Raw genomic sequence first — 12,642 nt, 5'->3', positions numbered from 1 at the left:
TTCGGATCTCTCTTAAATTGTTTGATAAATTTCCTTAAATTAATCACTCTTACCGGTGATTATGCATAGTACCCGATAGTCGTTAGTAAACTTAATAAGTACTAAAAGAATGGTCACTTTTACAGGCAATTATAAAAAATGCCCAAGCGTCATATCGTTGGTAAACATGATAAATCGTACTTATATGTTATATAATATACATGATACATGTATTTTACCATTATACAGGGTGGGCAAAAAGTCCGTAGAAATTTTAAAAATTCATAAAAACCGGAAAAATAACCGAAATAAAAAACGATTTGCAGGATTAGCATCGCTAGGTTGCGGGAACTTTTTTTAAGACAGGGAAAAAATAACTCACAGACAGCCGATAGGTGGCGCTGATGTACACAAGTTCAAAAAAAAAAAAAAAAAAAAACACGCAAATAACGAACAGATTATGTGCCTCTTTCTTTCTTTCAAACCGAGCACAACTCAGGTCTATCACCATTTATAGGCGATTTACTGCCTGGTGAGTTGTGTGAAGAAGTGTAACTATGTGTACCTAACAGTCTGAGTGCGTATGCAGTGTTGTGTTTATTTTTCAGTGTTGCCATCTATATTTCAGAAGTGAAGTGAGTGATGTGTTATGATTGAATTACATTTGTACTGTTTATAGGTCTGTTGCTCTCTGTGGCGAGACTTTTCAAAGGGAAGATCGGCTCGCATTCGCACCTTGAAGTTAGGAACCACAGAAAACAAACTTCAGCCGACCACCACCACAGGGGATAACACATTGCAGGCGAGTCACGAATCCAGCAACGGCAGAGTGCAGCAGGTCCACATATACACGGTTCACAATGGTGAACTGGTTATGGATCTGGAGCGCAAATTCTTATAACCGTCTCATTTGCATATTTCCATCGAAGTTGCTCGTACCAGTTGTAACCGTTGTAAACCGTATACGTGGAACTGCCAGCACTCCCCCGTTGCTGGATTTGTGGCTCGCGTGCAATGTGTTATCCCCTGTGGCGGTGGTCATGTGGAACACATGCTGTTGCAATAAACGATTTGGAGGCATTCTGTTCGTTATTTGCGTATCCTTTCTTTGACTTGTGTACGTCTGCGCCACCTATCGGCTGTTTTTTTAGTTATTTTTTTCCTGTCAAAAACATTCACGCGACCTAGCGATTGTAACCCTGCAAACTGTTTTTAATTTCGGTTATTTTTCCGGTTTTTATGAAACAAATGTGCACCTCACATTTTTTTAAATATACAGTGCACTCCTCTTAATGTAATCACATTGAGACTCCGGGTTTTGATAACAAAAACCGATTGATAGCCATATCCGGAAAAATCCCGGCTGTAGCCGCCTACCCGCGGCATGATTTCAAAGTACTCAAGTGATCCGCGGTGCAGCTTCACATCACGTAAGTGGCCCGCCGCGTCATTTCCAGATTACTTGAGTAACCCGCGACACAGCTACGGAGCACTTACGCGACCCGTGGTTTAGTTCCGTGTCAATCAAGTTATCCGCGGCACCGTTCCAGATCGCTCAAGCCCCACATTTGCAGATCGCTTACCACGGCGCAGTTTTAGAGCATTTAAGGTGCCCTCGGTACAGTTCCGTATCACTTATGTTATCCGCGACACATTTACAGATCACGTAAGAGACCTGCGGTGCTTGTTCCAGATCACTTAAGTGGCCCACGACACGTTTCACAAACCAATAAAGCGGCCCGCACTGTCCTAAAGGTTGAGCACCTTTATCCTACGTAGTTCCTTGCAGGTTGATATATAACGATGACGGGGAAAAACGAATCTGGTTAATCTGGAAATATGCAAAAAAAAGAAAAAACTTCGGACGAGGAAAAAAATCTATTACACAAACCGAAGTCCTGATAACGAGAAACGAAATTTTTCTTATGTTATCATAATGGTCCGTTCCGTACTTAGCGAAAGTGATAACAATACCCAAATGATATGATAGCATTATACATGAGTTTAATGAGCGGCGTCTTTCTGAATTGTGTTCATACGTCCCGCTTTTGATATAGATCTTGCTTTCTTGGATAATCTCTCCAGAGATGATACATCAGTGTAACAGAACCATTTTTTCAGCCCATGGGTCCCCCTTCACACCATACTTTTTTTCTCGTGGTCCCCTCCCCCGTTTTATTATATCCGATTGAAAGAAAATTTCGCTTCCGACGTTTCGTCCTCGGTACCTATTGCCAACTGAAATTTCGCCCCTGACATTTCGTCCCGTCTATATCGCCTGCCCTGACAGTGTGAGCGACGGAGTTAGTGTGTGAGTGACTGTGTGAGCGGACAAGTCAGTGGGTGAGAGATTAAGTAAATAACTATATGAATGACTAAGTGAGTGGTTGAATGACCAGATGAGTGACCGTATTGTGATCAAGTGAGTGATCAGATGATTGTGCGTGACCGTATGAGTGGACATGTCAGTGTGTGAGTGACTGTATGAGCGAACAAGTGAGTGGCTGGGTGACGGCATTCATGAGTTACAAGATGTGACCATATCAGAGACCAAATGAGTGTGGTCACTCATTAGGCCACTAACTTGATCGCGCATACGGTCACCCCCAGACACTCTTACAGTCACTTCCTTGGTCACTCATACCCCCCCCCCCCCCAGACACTATTACAGTCACTAACTTGATTACGAAAACGTCCACTCATTTCATTCACTCACTCACCCACTTGAATGATGTGGAACTGTTCCACGGGCCACTTAAGTGATCTGTGAACGTGGTGCAGATCACTCAAGTAATCTGGAAATATAGCGGGTCGCCTCCTAAACTGTGCCGTGGGTCACTCAAGTGATCTATAAATGTGCCGCGGGTCATTGAAGAGCTCTATAAATATGCCACGAGTCATTTGCGATCTGTAAATGTGCCACGGGTCATTTAAGTCCTTTGGAACTGTGCGGCGTGTCTCTTAAAGGATCTGTAAACATGCCTTGCATCACTGTAGTGATCAGGAAATGTGCCGCTTAGTTCATTTTTACAGAATTAGGTTTGAGGTCATGGGCCACATAGACGTCTTCGAGACCACATTTGGCTCCCAGGACATGGATTGATCATGTATTTATTTATTTATTTTATCACACTATGATGTATGCCATCCTATGAGCATGAGGTCCCGGGTCATGCGCACATAGGCCCCATGGGTTAAGATGTCCTGGTTCCTGTTTCTATGGATTCCAAAAGAGTAGTCACGATTTTTCCCCACCATATTTCACTTGAAAGCTTTATTTCTTCACAGCTCTTGGCGGGCCTCCTTCACCACTTGTCATGGCTCCCCTTTCATCTGATTTTCACCCGTGTGTGTGCCACCTCTTCCAGAATATTCCAGGACCACACGAGAGGCCATATGGCTCAAAAGGTTGAGAACCACTGCAATACACTACAATCTATTTCTCTTGTCAATCAATAGTAACTTAATTATTAATATAACTTATTTAAATCAGGGATTCTCTCTCTCTATCTCTTAACCTTTTTCAGTCGCGACCCAAAATCAACAACAAAAGCAGCCTCGTGACCCATAGGACTGTTTGTTTTAGAAATTAGTGGAACCAGTGACGCAATAAGTGTTGTTGTAATCATTTGTACGACCCCCACGCGAATCAAGTTTGAGTCGAACCCTAGCTGTTTGCTTGAACGACCAATCTAGGAACTCCCCACGACGGTCGCGACCCTTAGTTTAAGAGAACCCCCGATTTAAATCATCAATATTATGTATTCTGCACGTTTCCTGGAACCACGCCCGTAACTTCGCAACTTAGGCAACCAGGGCACTGCTCCAGAGCCCCTTACAAAATGTATACTTACTCTCTCTATTTTTACATCATAATAATAATAACCTTCTCAAAGGTTTCCCCACCCCTGGGCCCCCGAGAAGGCTTAGCCTGGAACCCTCGGAATTTTTCTAAAAAAATTTCCCACCTATTGTCCAACAAAGCTTGTAATTTTGATCCATTTTAAATTGCTCAGCCTGTTTTTCAAATAAGGAGTTAAATGTTCGTTTGAAAAAGGCACTATGAAGGTCTAGGTCGAGTATCGATTTCTGCAGCATGCGATTTTGTTCGCATGGAGCAAGAGCTACACAAATACTAGGGGGTTGTTTTCGAGTCAAAACTGTATTGATAACACGTTAAATCCTACGTAGAAAAAGGACGCCCTTCTTTCCCCCACTTGTTTATTCAGAAAACTAGCTGTTATATATGATGATGATTCCTGGAAATACAGTGCAACTTCGGTTAACGAGGTTGATTCGTTCTGCCAACGTGCTCGTTATACGAATCGCTCGTTATTCGAATCAAACTTCCTCATAGGGAAGGGGCCATTCAAGTATACGTAAGCAAATTTTCAGCCATTTTTGACCCCCTCCCTCCCCCTGTCAGCAAAGCACTGACCCCCCCCCCCCCCGTCAGCAAAATTTCGTCAGTAACTTAGAATATTTAATATCTTCAAAAAGGGGTTGGTTGATAACGTAAGCAACCTCAAACCCCCTCCCCCCTCGTCATCAAAAGTCAGCAAATCCGAAACCCCCCCCCCCGATGCTGACGTAATACTTGAATGACCCCAATTAATCGAAGCTTGAATAGTTCGTTCCACGGTAATTCATTCACATGAAAATGACTACCAAAAACGTCATTCATTCAGTAAAGCAACAGAATAATAATATAATAAATAAATAATACAACACATAAAATATTTAAAAAGTAATAATGCCACAAATAAGCATACAATACGATAATGTTTACGAATTAACTTACTGTAAACGACCAGAAAAAAAAGACTATCGTTTAAGACGACTTACGCAACCGCTGTCACAGTCTGTAAACTTTGTGTGTGTATGTGCGTGTGTGACTTTAAAAATGAACCCTCTATCATAGATATAATATAACCTTATGTGTCCATGAACTCTATCTGGGACTCGCTTTTGCCTCTTTCTTTTGTTTTTTGCATGGTCTTCTCCAAGAACACAATCTTTTCAGAAATGGTAGCCCTTATTCATGAGATAGCCCCTCAAAGTCAAGTTCAATAATGCAATCAGTCCACATTTTTATCCAAGCAGAGTTAAAAAACAATAACTTCAAGTGCGCATACGTGTGGTCACAATGCTACATCTAGTTTCGTACCGTGAACAGTCACGTTTGTACGGATGTTCATTTTTTGAGTTGGGCACGCTGACCGAAGATTGTAAGGGAGAATGTTACCCACAATTTCACAGTATTGTGTGGACGAAAGCGGAAAAACCATCAGCTCAGTTGTAATAACGTGAAAATAAATGAACAGAGCGCAGTTTTTCTAGTGATGCGAATCATCGCTCGTTAATCGAATCAAAAATTGTTCAAAATTTTTGCTCGTTATGCGAATTGCTCGTCAACCGAAGTTCCACTGTATAAGCAATTCCCCTTGCCAAAAAATCCTGGCAGCATCTCTACACAAAGCCAATTTTCTGGGAAATCTCAAGTCCCGTATACACTAGCACGCGGATCATGCAATGAAAGCATTCGCAATTGGTTGTTCAGTAATTTGTACGGTGTTGTGAACGATTCTTGAGCTGTTTCCAATGGATCCACCTGGAATCGGTTTTTTCAACGAACACAAAGGAAGTTTGTGTACCCACGAGCGGATTAGAACCACCGCAGGAGGTCGTGCTTTTCAAGATCTACGCGCTAGTGTATACGCGCCTTTATACTATTAGAATACTCGTAGATCAGGGGCGTGCGCAGGATTGACCTTTTAACGGGACACGCCAGGCGGCGGATTTACGGTTTCGCCACCTGTGGGGCTAAATTAATTTTGCTGGCCTTCTCCCATTCTAGTCTAATTTTCTTGATTACTCATCCCTTGAATTCACCACCCTGTGCTGTATCCCGCTTGCTCCCCCCCCCCCCGCCCCACCACCACTCCTGTACATACATCTCTGTCTCTAAGTGCCTCTTTTGGTCATTCACATGCTTGCCACGCGCTCTAGGCCACTCTTTTGGTCATTCACATCTCTAAATGACAGCCAGCTTTCTGAAAAATCTTAGATTATATCGCGTGCTTACGCAAGATTGACCTTTACACGGGCACAACCCAGAGACGGATTTACGGTTTCGCCACCTTTGGGCTACATGAATTTTATCCTTCGCCCATTCTTGTCTCATTTTTTCTTGACTACTCATTCCCCGAATTAACCCTGTGCTGTAACACGCATGCTCCCCTCTCCACTCCTGTACATGCACCTCGGTCTCTAAAGTCACTCTTTTGGTCTCTTACATGCTTAAGCCCTCTTTCCGTCCGTTAGATGATTGTATACTCTTTTGGTCTTACATGCTCGCGTACTCTTTTGTTCACTTACATGCTTGCATACTTTTTTGGTCACTCACATGCTTGCGTACTTTTTTAGTCGCTGACTTACCTGGTGCCTTGTTTTCTAGGTCACTCTTTTGTTCACTTACATGCTTGCGTACTCTTTTGTTCACTTACATGCTTGCGTACTCTTTTGGTCACTTACATGCTTGCGTACGCTACTTGTCTCTCACATGGTTTCATAGTCTTTTGGTCTCTCATTTAACTTATCCCTTGTTCTCTAGTTCACTCCCATGTTCACACTTTCTAGGTCATTCTTTTGGTCAGTCGCATACTTAAACACTCTATAGGCCACTCTTTTAGTCATTCACATGCTTGCACATGCTCTGGGTCACTCTTTTTATCAGTCCCATGCTCACCACCTCTCTAAGTCTGGTGCTTCTTTGTGAGAGGCAGTTCCCTAATCATTCTTTTATGAATCAAATACAAGCTTCTCTGACCTATGAACTGTTTCTATTGAAATTTGCACTTCAGGATCTTCCATAATTTCATATAAGATTCATTTTTTTTACGTTGACGCCAATCTTCGATTGGTTTTGTTCTCGCGTAAACTTGTACAAACTTGTACCCCTGGTTGGGGTAGTCAATGCCTACCCCAACCAGGCTATATCGTAAGGGCTGTTTCACCCCTTTGCAGTCGCGGTTGCCGCAATTGACTCAGTGGGTGTGGTCTCAGAGCTACTGCGTGACGTCACTGCTTAAAAACTTTTTTTAGCAGACGACATCAACACACGAAATGTGCTGAATCAACTTTTTTTTTACATTTTTAGTTGCTTGTTATTGTTTTAAGTGAGTGATCTCTTGTTAATGGTATCACACAAAAGGTATGCGCTAGCGGTATTTTTATAATACCTTTACAATCTATAAGCTAATAAATGCATTAAATCCAAGAAATAGTCGGCAAGTAATATTATTTTTTGATATTAGCATTTTTTAAATTAATCGTGATAATGACTTCAAACATTTTGTATTAGGATTTTTTCATGTATTTGCTTCCCGTGTTTTTATGTTGCAGTTGTATTGGTAATAACGAAGTCCAAGGCTGCTAAAAGCTACACCTAATGCAATTAATGTGGAAACAATAAGATAGTCACAATCTATTACCAAGTTGGATTGGATTTTGGGTTTAATGGCGCAAGGACCAATAAGGTCAAAATGCGCCAAAACAAATACAACGCCACAACAGGCAAACTGCCCAACGAGGTGGCTGACCCAAGAACATCGTGGATCCCCGAGCCCCTACCAACTACTGCTACACCGCACATGCACCCCCCCCCACGGAACCCCCCAACGAACCCCCAACGAATCGGTACATGCGGGAATATGCGTGTACGTGTAGTGCAACCTGACGTAAAGGTTGTTTCTGTGTAATGCTTGTTATGTGTAGTGCTGTCATCTGCCCCCAGTTTTTCTAACTATGAGTGAAGTGTTATGGTTGAATGATTTACCGTTGTAGGACTGTTGCTCTCTGTGGCGAGACTTTTTAACGGGGAGATCGGCTCGCATTTGCGCCTTGAAGTTGGGAACCACAGAAAACCAACTTCAGCCGACCACCACTGTGGGGTTCGAACCCGGATCCTCGCATCACGAGTCCGGCACTATAACCACTCGACCACCACAAGTGTTATTAGCAAGTTGAAACGATAATAATTGAAATTATCTGTCTTGAGTTGACTTTCAATCAACCCAATAAAAGTTAACGCAAGTTATTCAACTGAAATAGATCCGAGAAAAATATTTTCAGTGCAAGTTATCTCTCATAAGTAAATGCTAAATTTCTTATTTTGAAACGTTTAAATGGTTGAACGAAGCAAGCATAATAAATATACATATAATAATGGCAATAATTAAAAAGATAATTTTGGCTACAATTCAGTAAAAAGGGCAGTCAAGCAATTGCAAACTATCGTAATTAACAAAGTAGCAAAGCGGGCGCACCGCACTCGGTTCTGTTTGAGCAATGACGTTATACATGACGCCAGCTTGTACCGACTCGGACGTGTTATGAAACAGCCCTTTATTATATAGCCTTGACCACAACGGGGTTTTGGCTTTTTGTTTCAATATACGTCAGACACTGCATTTCGACCGGCATAAAGCGATTGCAATGCCTTTTAGTCTTTCTTTTTCTTTTTTCGCTTTCAAATAAAGTACTCGAATGATTTCATTGTACAAGATATGCGACGACTTCGTCAATTTTTCTTTAAATGAAAACCAGTCCGATAGCTTTCCACTTTCATACTATCACGTCTCTGATACGACGTACACACGAAGGCCATATAACAAGGGCTGTCTCAAGCCTGCCTCGCACAACGTCTGGAACCAGACGCAGATTAAGATAATTATTAAGGTAAAAGATAATAAAAAGTCTTTGTTCGACGCAAACCGCAAAATGCTTCCGGCAACCGCAGCCGGCGTGAAGAAAATCCCGTATTTGTTGGGAAATTTCAGGAGAAGACGCTTGTTCGGGAGAAAAAAATTCGAGGAGTGTCGAATAGGTTCAATATATTTAGCTGCAGGACAATCTCTTTTCTATTCGCCTCTATCGTTTTTTGACACCTTCCTCCGCTACCCATTTCGAATTGTTTGAACGTTCCCCGTTGTTGGCTAGATGTATTCTTCCGTCGTTATTCCTTTGTTCATTATGGCCTTTGTATTGAAAGCCATAAAAATGATTGCTTCCCCCAAGGCCCGAAGACGACGTCTGGAGCCAGACTACCACCGTGAAAGTTGCCGTCACGGTCCCAGGTTCAAACCCGAGGGCGGAAGGAGATAAGATATTTTCCCTACCTAGCTTAAGGCGACCACCGATAGTTAGCGCCTTCATTTCCAACCCACCTCATTAATGGCGGTAAATTGCAATATAGCGATATGGCCAGAGTTGGTGTTTGGCGACGTAGTAGCTGGTCATTAGCCTGCAAAGCCGAATGCACCCGCTTTGCTTCCTTGTTAATTACAGTAGTTTGCGCAATAGATTTACTGCTCGTTTTACTGAATTGTTTCCAAAATGATCTTTACGATTGTTTTCATTAGTGTCTGTTTATTTATTGTGTTGCTTCGTTTAGCCATTTAAACATTTAAAATAAGAAGTTTTGCATTTGCTTGGGAGGTAACTTCTACTAAGTATATTTTTCTCGCGGATCCACTTCAGTTTAATCACGTTAGTTAACTTTTATTGGGGTGATTGAAAGCCAACTCGAGAGGGTAATTTCAATTATCCTTTCAATTTTTTTTTGTAAACCCAGAAGATGATTCCTCAGGTCATCTTCATAATAATCACTAGGTTGAAAATGATTGCTGCAAATGCAAATATAAGCGTACTTACACTTTTACTCGATCGAGCCTCTTACATTTGGACAACCATATTATGCAAGTCTCTGGATCTTTGGGAAAACTATGATAAGTAACTTGAATCCCTAGGGTGAGGTAGCCCAGGTCGATAAGATACTCACGGAAAGTACCAAAGGATTTTTAGAGGTGTAGCAAGTTCAATACTCCGTTCGTCCTTGTCAATACTTTCCTGACGCAGGGGTAAAACCGAAACAGCTACATGACCACAGAAAAAGATTGCTACCGAAGTGAGTCCCACACCAATGGGTTAGTGCACCAACCTCTCGGAGAGTATAAAAAAGGCTGCCGTTCGGAATCGGCATTAAATTGTAGGTCCCGGTCTAATTAGCCCTCGTGTGCATAAAATGACCTTGGTGGGACAAAATATGATTAAATGAAAAACAAAAACAATGGTAATAATCACTAAGTGTAAATTCGGCAATGTGTGAAATACATAATATTTTTACTTAATAGAATTTTCCTTCACCAAATAGGCCTATATATTTTATAAATTTCAGTTTCTGATTCGCCGCTTAAATAAAATCAAATTCATCAACAGGATAAAAGTGATTTTAATAAGCGGCGGGCACTGTTTAACGACAATTTCAGTGTCTCAATTTCTAAAATTTTTTCGAAGCACTTCTCTTGTCGCTGAAACGAAACTTTTTTTTTTGTGTATTTCAAATGCAATATTAAATGCATATTTTTCATCGTAATAGAAATGACACGAATGTCTTCCGACGGTGGAGAACATGATGGAACATATCAACGCGCATAATAATGGTCTGGCTGCAAAGCAAACAACGAAAACGGTCAAGCTGGATTAAGACAATTTAAGAGAAGCTTTGAATTTTAGGAGAAGACATGATGAAAAAAAAAATTTCTACTAAATTTTTTTTTGCTGAATTAACACGAACGTCATTACTTTTGATAAAGAGCAAAAAGACGCCTCACAATAGAAGTGAGTTGTTTGTTCTCGATTGAGAATGCATTAAGAAAGCGGGCCTTTTCCTTTCTGATAAGACAGCGGCGTAAGCAACCGAAGGAAAAAGGTATTTTTCGAGACGCACAACACAGGGGTGAATTAAGAGAGAGTGCAAGAGATAATTTTAATTTAAGAGAAAACCCGTTGTGAAAGAAAAAGGGTGTTGATGAATTTAAGAGAAAATGAGATCATGCGAGGGCTTGCTTTTTAAGTTTTAACTGGTTACTACCAGAAATAAAGGAATTCAGGTGAAAGCCTTGGATACAGTGAAAATTTTATTCATGTGAAGACGACGAAATTATCATGATGATTATCTTAATAAACGCAAATTTTTTAAACAAAAATTGTTTACAATTCTTTTTTGTGTGTATCAGAAAAGAGTAAATTCTTTTGTTTTCAACCCATTTTCTTATAGGGCTTATTTATTGCGCTTCTTCATTTTCAATTTTACACTGACACAGATCACATGGAAGTATTTACAAAATATGTATTTATCATTGAGATAAACAAAGTTTGTTTGCTCGGGAGCTGACCGAGTTAGTTTTCTACCACGAAACATCCAGTTTAGCACGCGCATTTGCGTTGCGGTTTCATTATCATGGTAGTATTTTTCTCCTTTCTTAATTATTCATTCATTTTATCGCGCTTCATACGTTCGTATCTCGGAAAAAAACACGATTATCGTACTCTTTGATTGATGGAATATTCAAGGACTAACTTGAAAAATTTGAACATATATGACATGAGCAAGGACATTTCATCTTTAAATGCAGTAATTCTGACAAGATTAGATTCTCAGGTAGACGCGGATTTACTGTTTTGCCGCCAGTGGAATACACACACACAAATTTTTCCGCCTTCGTCTAATTTTTTCGAACATTCATTACAATATTGCTCATGCCGTTAATGATCTCCATGATGTGAAGGAGATGTAGATCACAATAATAATTAAATTGATCTGGCGCTCTACATAATTTAGTCATGGTCACGGTCACGAACATTCATTCCTCAAATTTTCCGCCCTGTGGAAAGCTCGTTAAGCCCTCGTAAAGCCAGCTCATCCCCCGCCACCGTAAATACGCCTCTGTCTGTCAATCTTTGGGTCGCTCACATGCTTTGCATATGCTATAGGTCACACTTTTAATTGTTTGCCGACCTGATCCTTGGCTCTTCTTTAGGTCACTCTTTTAGACACTCTCCGTGAATGCATAAGCTCTGGGTCACTCTTTTGGGCACTCTCCTGCCTGCTTACGCTCTAAGAGGTCATTCATTTAGACACTTCCCTGCATGCTTACTCTCTAGGTCACTCTCTTAGACAATCTCCTGTACAGGGGCGTCGGAAGTGTTTGGAACTTGTGGGTGCCCATCTTGATCTTAACTTAGGAAATTTTGTTTTCTGAACATTTCAGGGGTTCCCACAGAACACAATAAATTACAGTAGTTGCTCGTGCACTCACAGCTCCGATGCTACTGCCTAGAACATAATGGCTTTCCTAGAATATAATTTCTTTATCACGAATCTCGTCCACTCTGATCACCTTTCCCGTGGTCGACTTCATTACGAATTGACTTGATACTTTAACATCTAAGCTTTGGTCAAGCAAAGGAAAATTTTCAGTTGTAAGTTCAGACCATAGTTTCCCAACTTTTTTTGTTCCATCGCCCCCTTCTTCAGAAATTTTTTTCTCCCATCGCCCCCAACGCAATCTAACTCATAGAATCCTATGTTATACTCGTAGCTTCTACCGCCCCCCTGGAACATTCCATCGCCACCTAGGGGGCGTTAACTCCCACGTTGAGAGAATCATTGGTTTAGACTGAAATGGCACGTATCCTTCACGTAATGATTAAGAATTTCTATTTTGTAAGAGGATTTGCAATAAGCTAATCATGTAATATAAAGAAAAGAAGTAAATTGATATATATATATATATATCTATATATATAAAATTGATTTTC

The sequence above is a fragment of the Pholcus phalangioides genome, unplaced genomic scaffold (genome assembly GCF_987345545.1).
Source record: "Pholcus phalangioides strain wild (caught in Gottingen) unplaced genomic scaffold, Ppha-v1.0 ptg000024l_1, whole genome shotgun sequence".
NCBI classification, from domain to species: domain Eukaryota; kingdom Metazoa; phylum Arthropoda; class Arachnida; order Araneae; family Pholcidae; genus Pholcus; species Pholcus phalangioides.
This window is presented reverse-complemented; position numbering follows the sequence as displayed.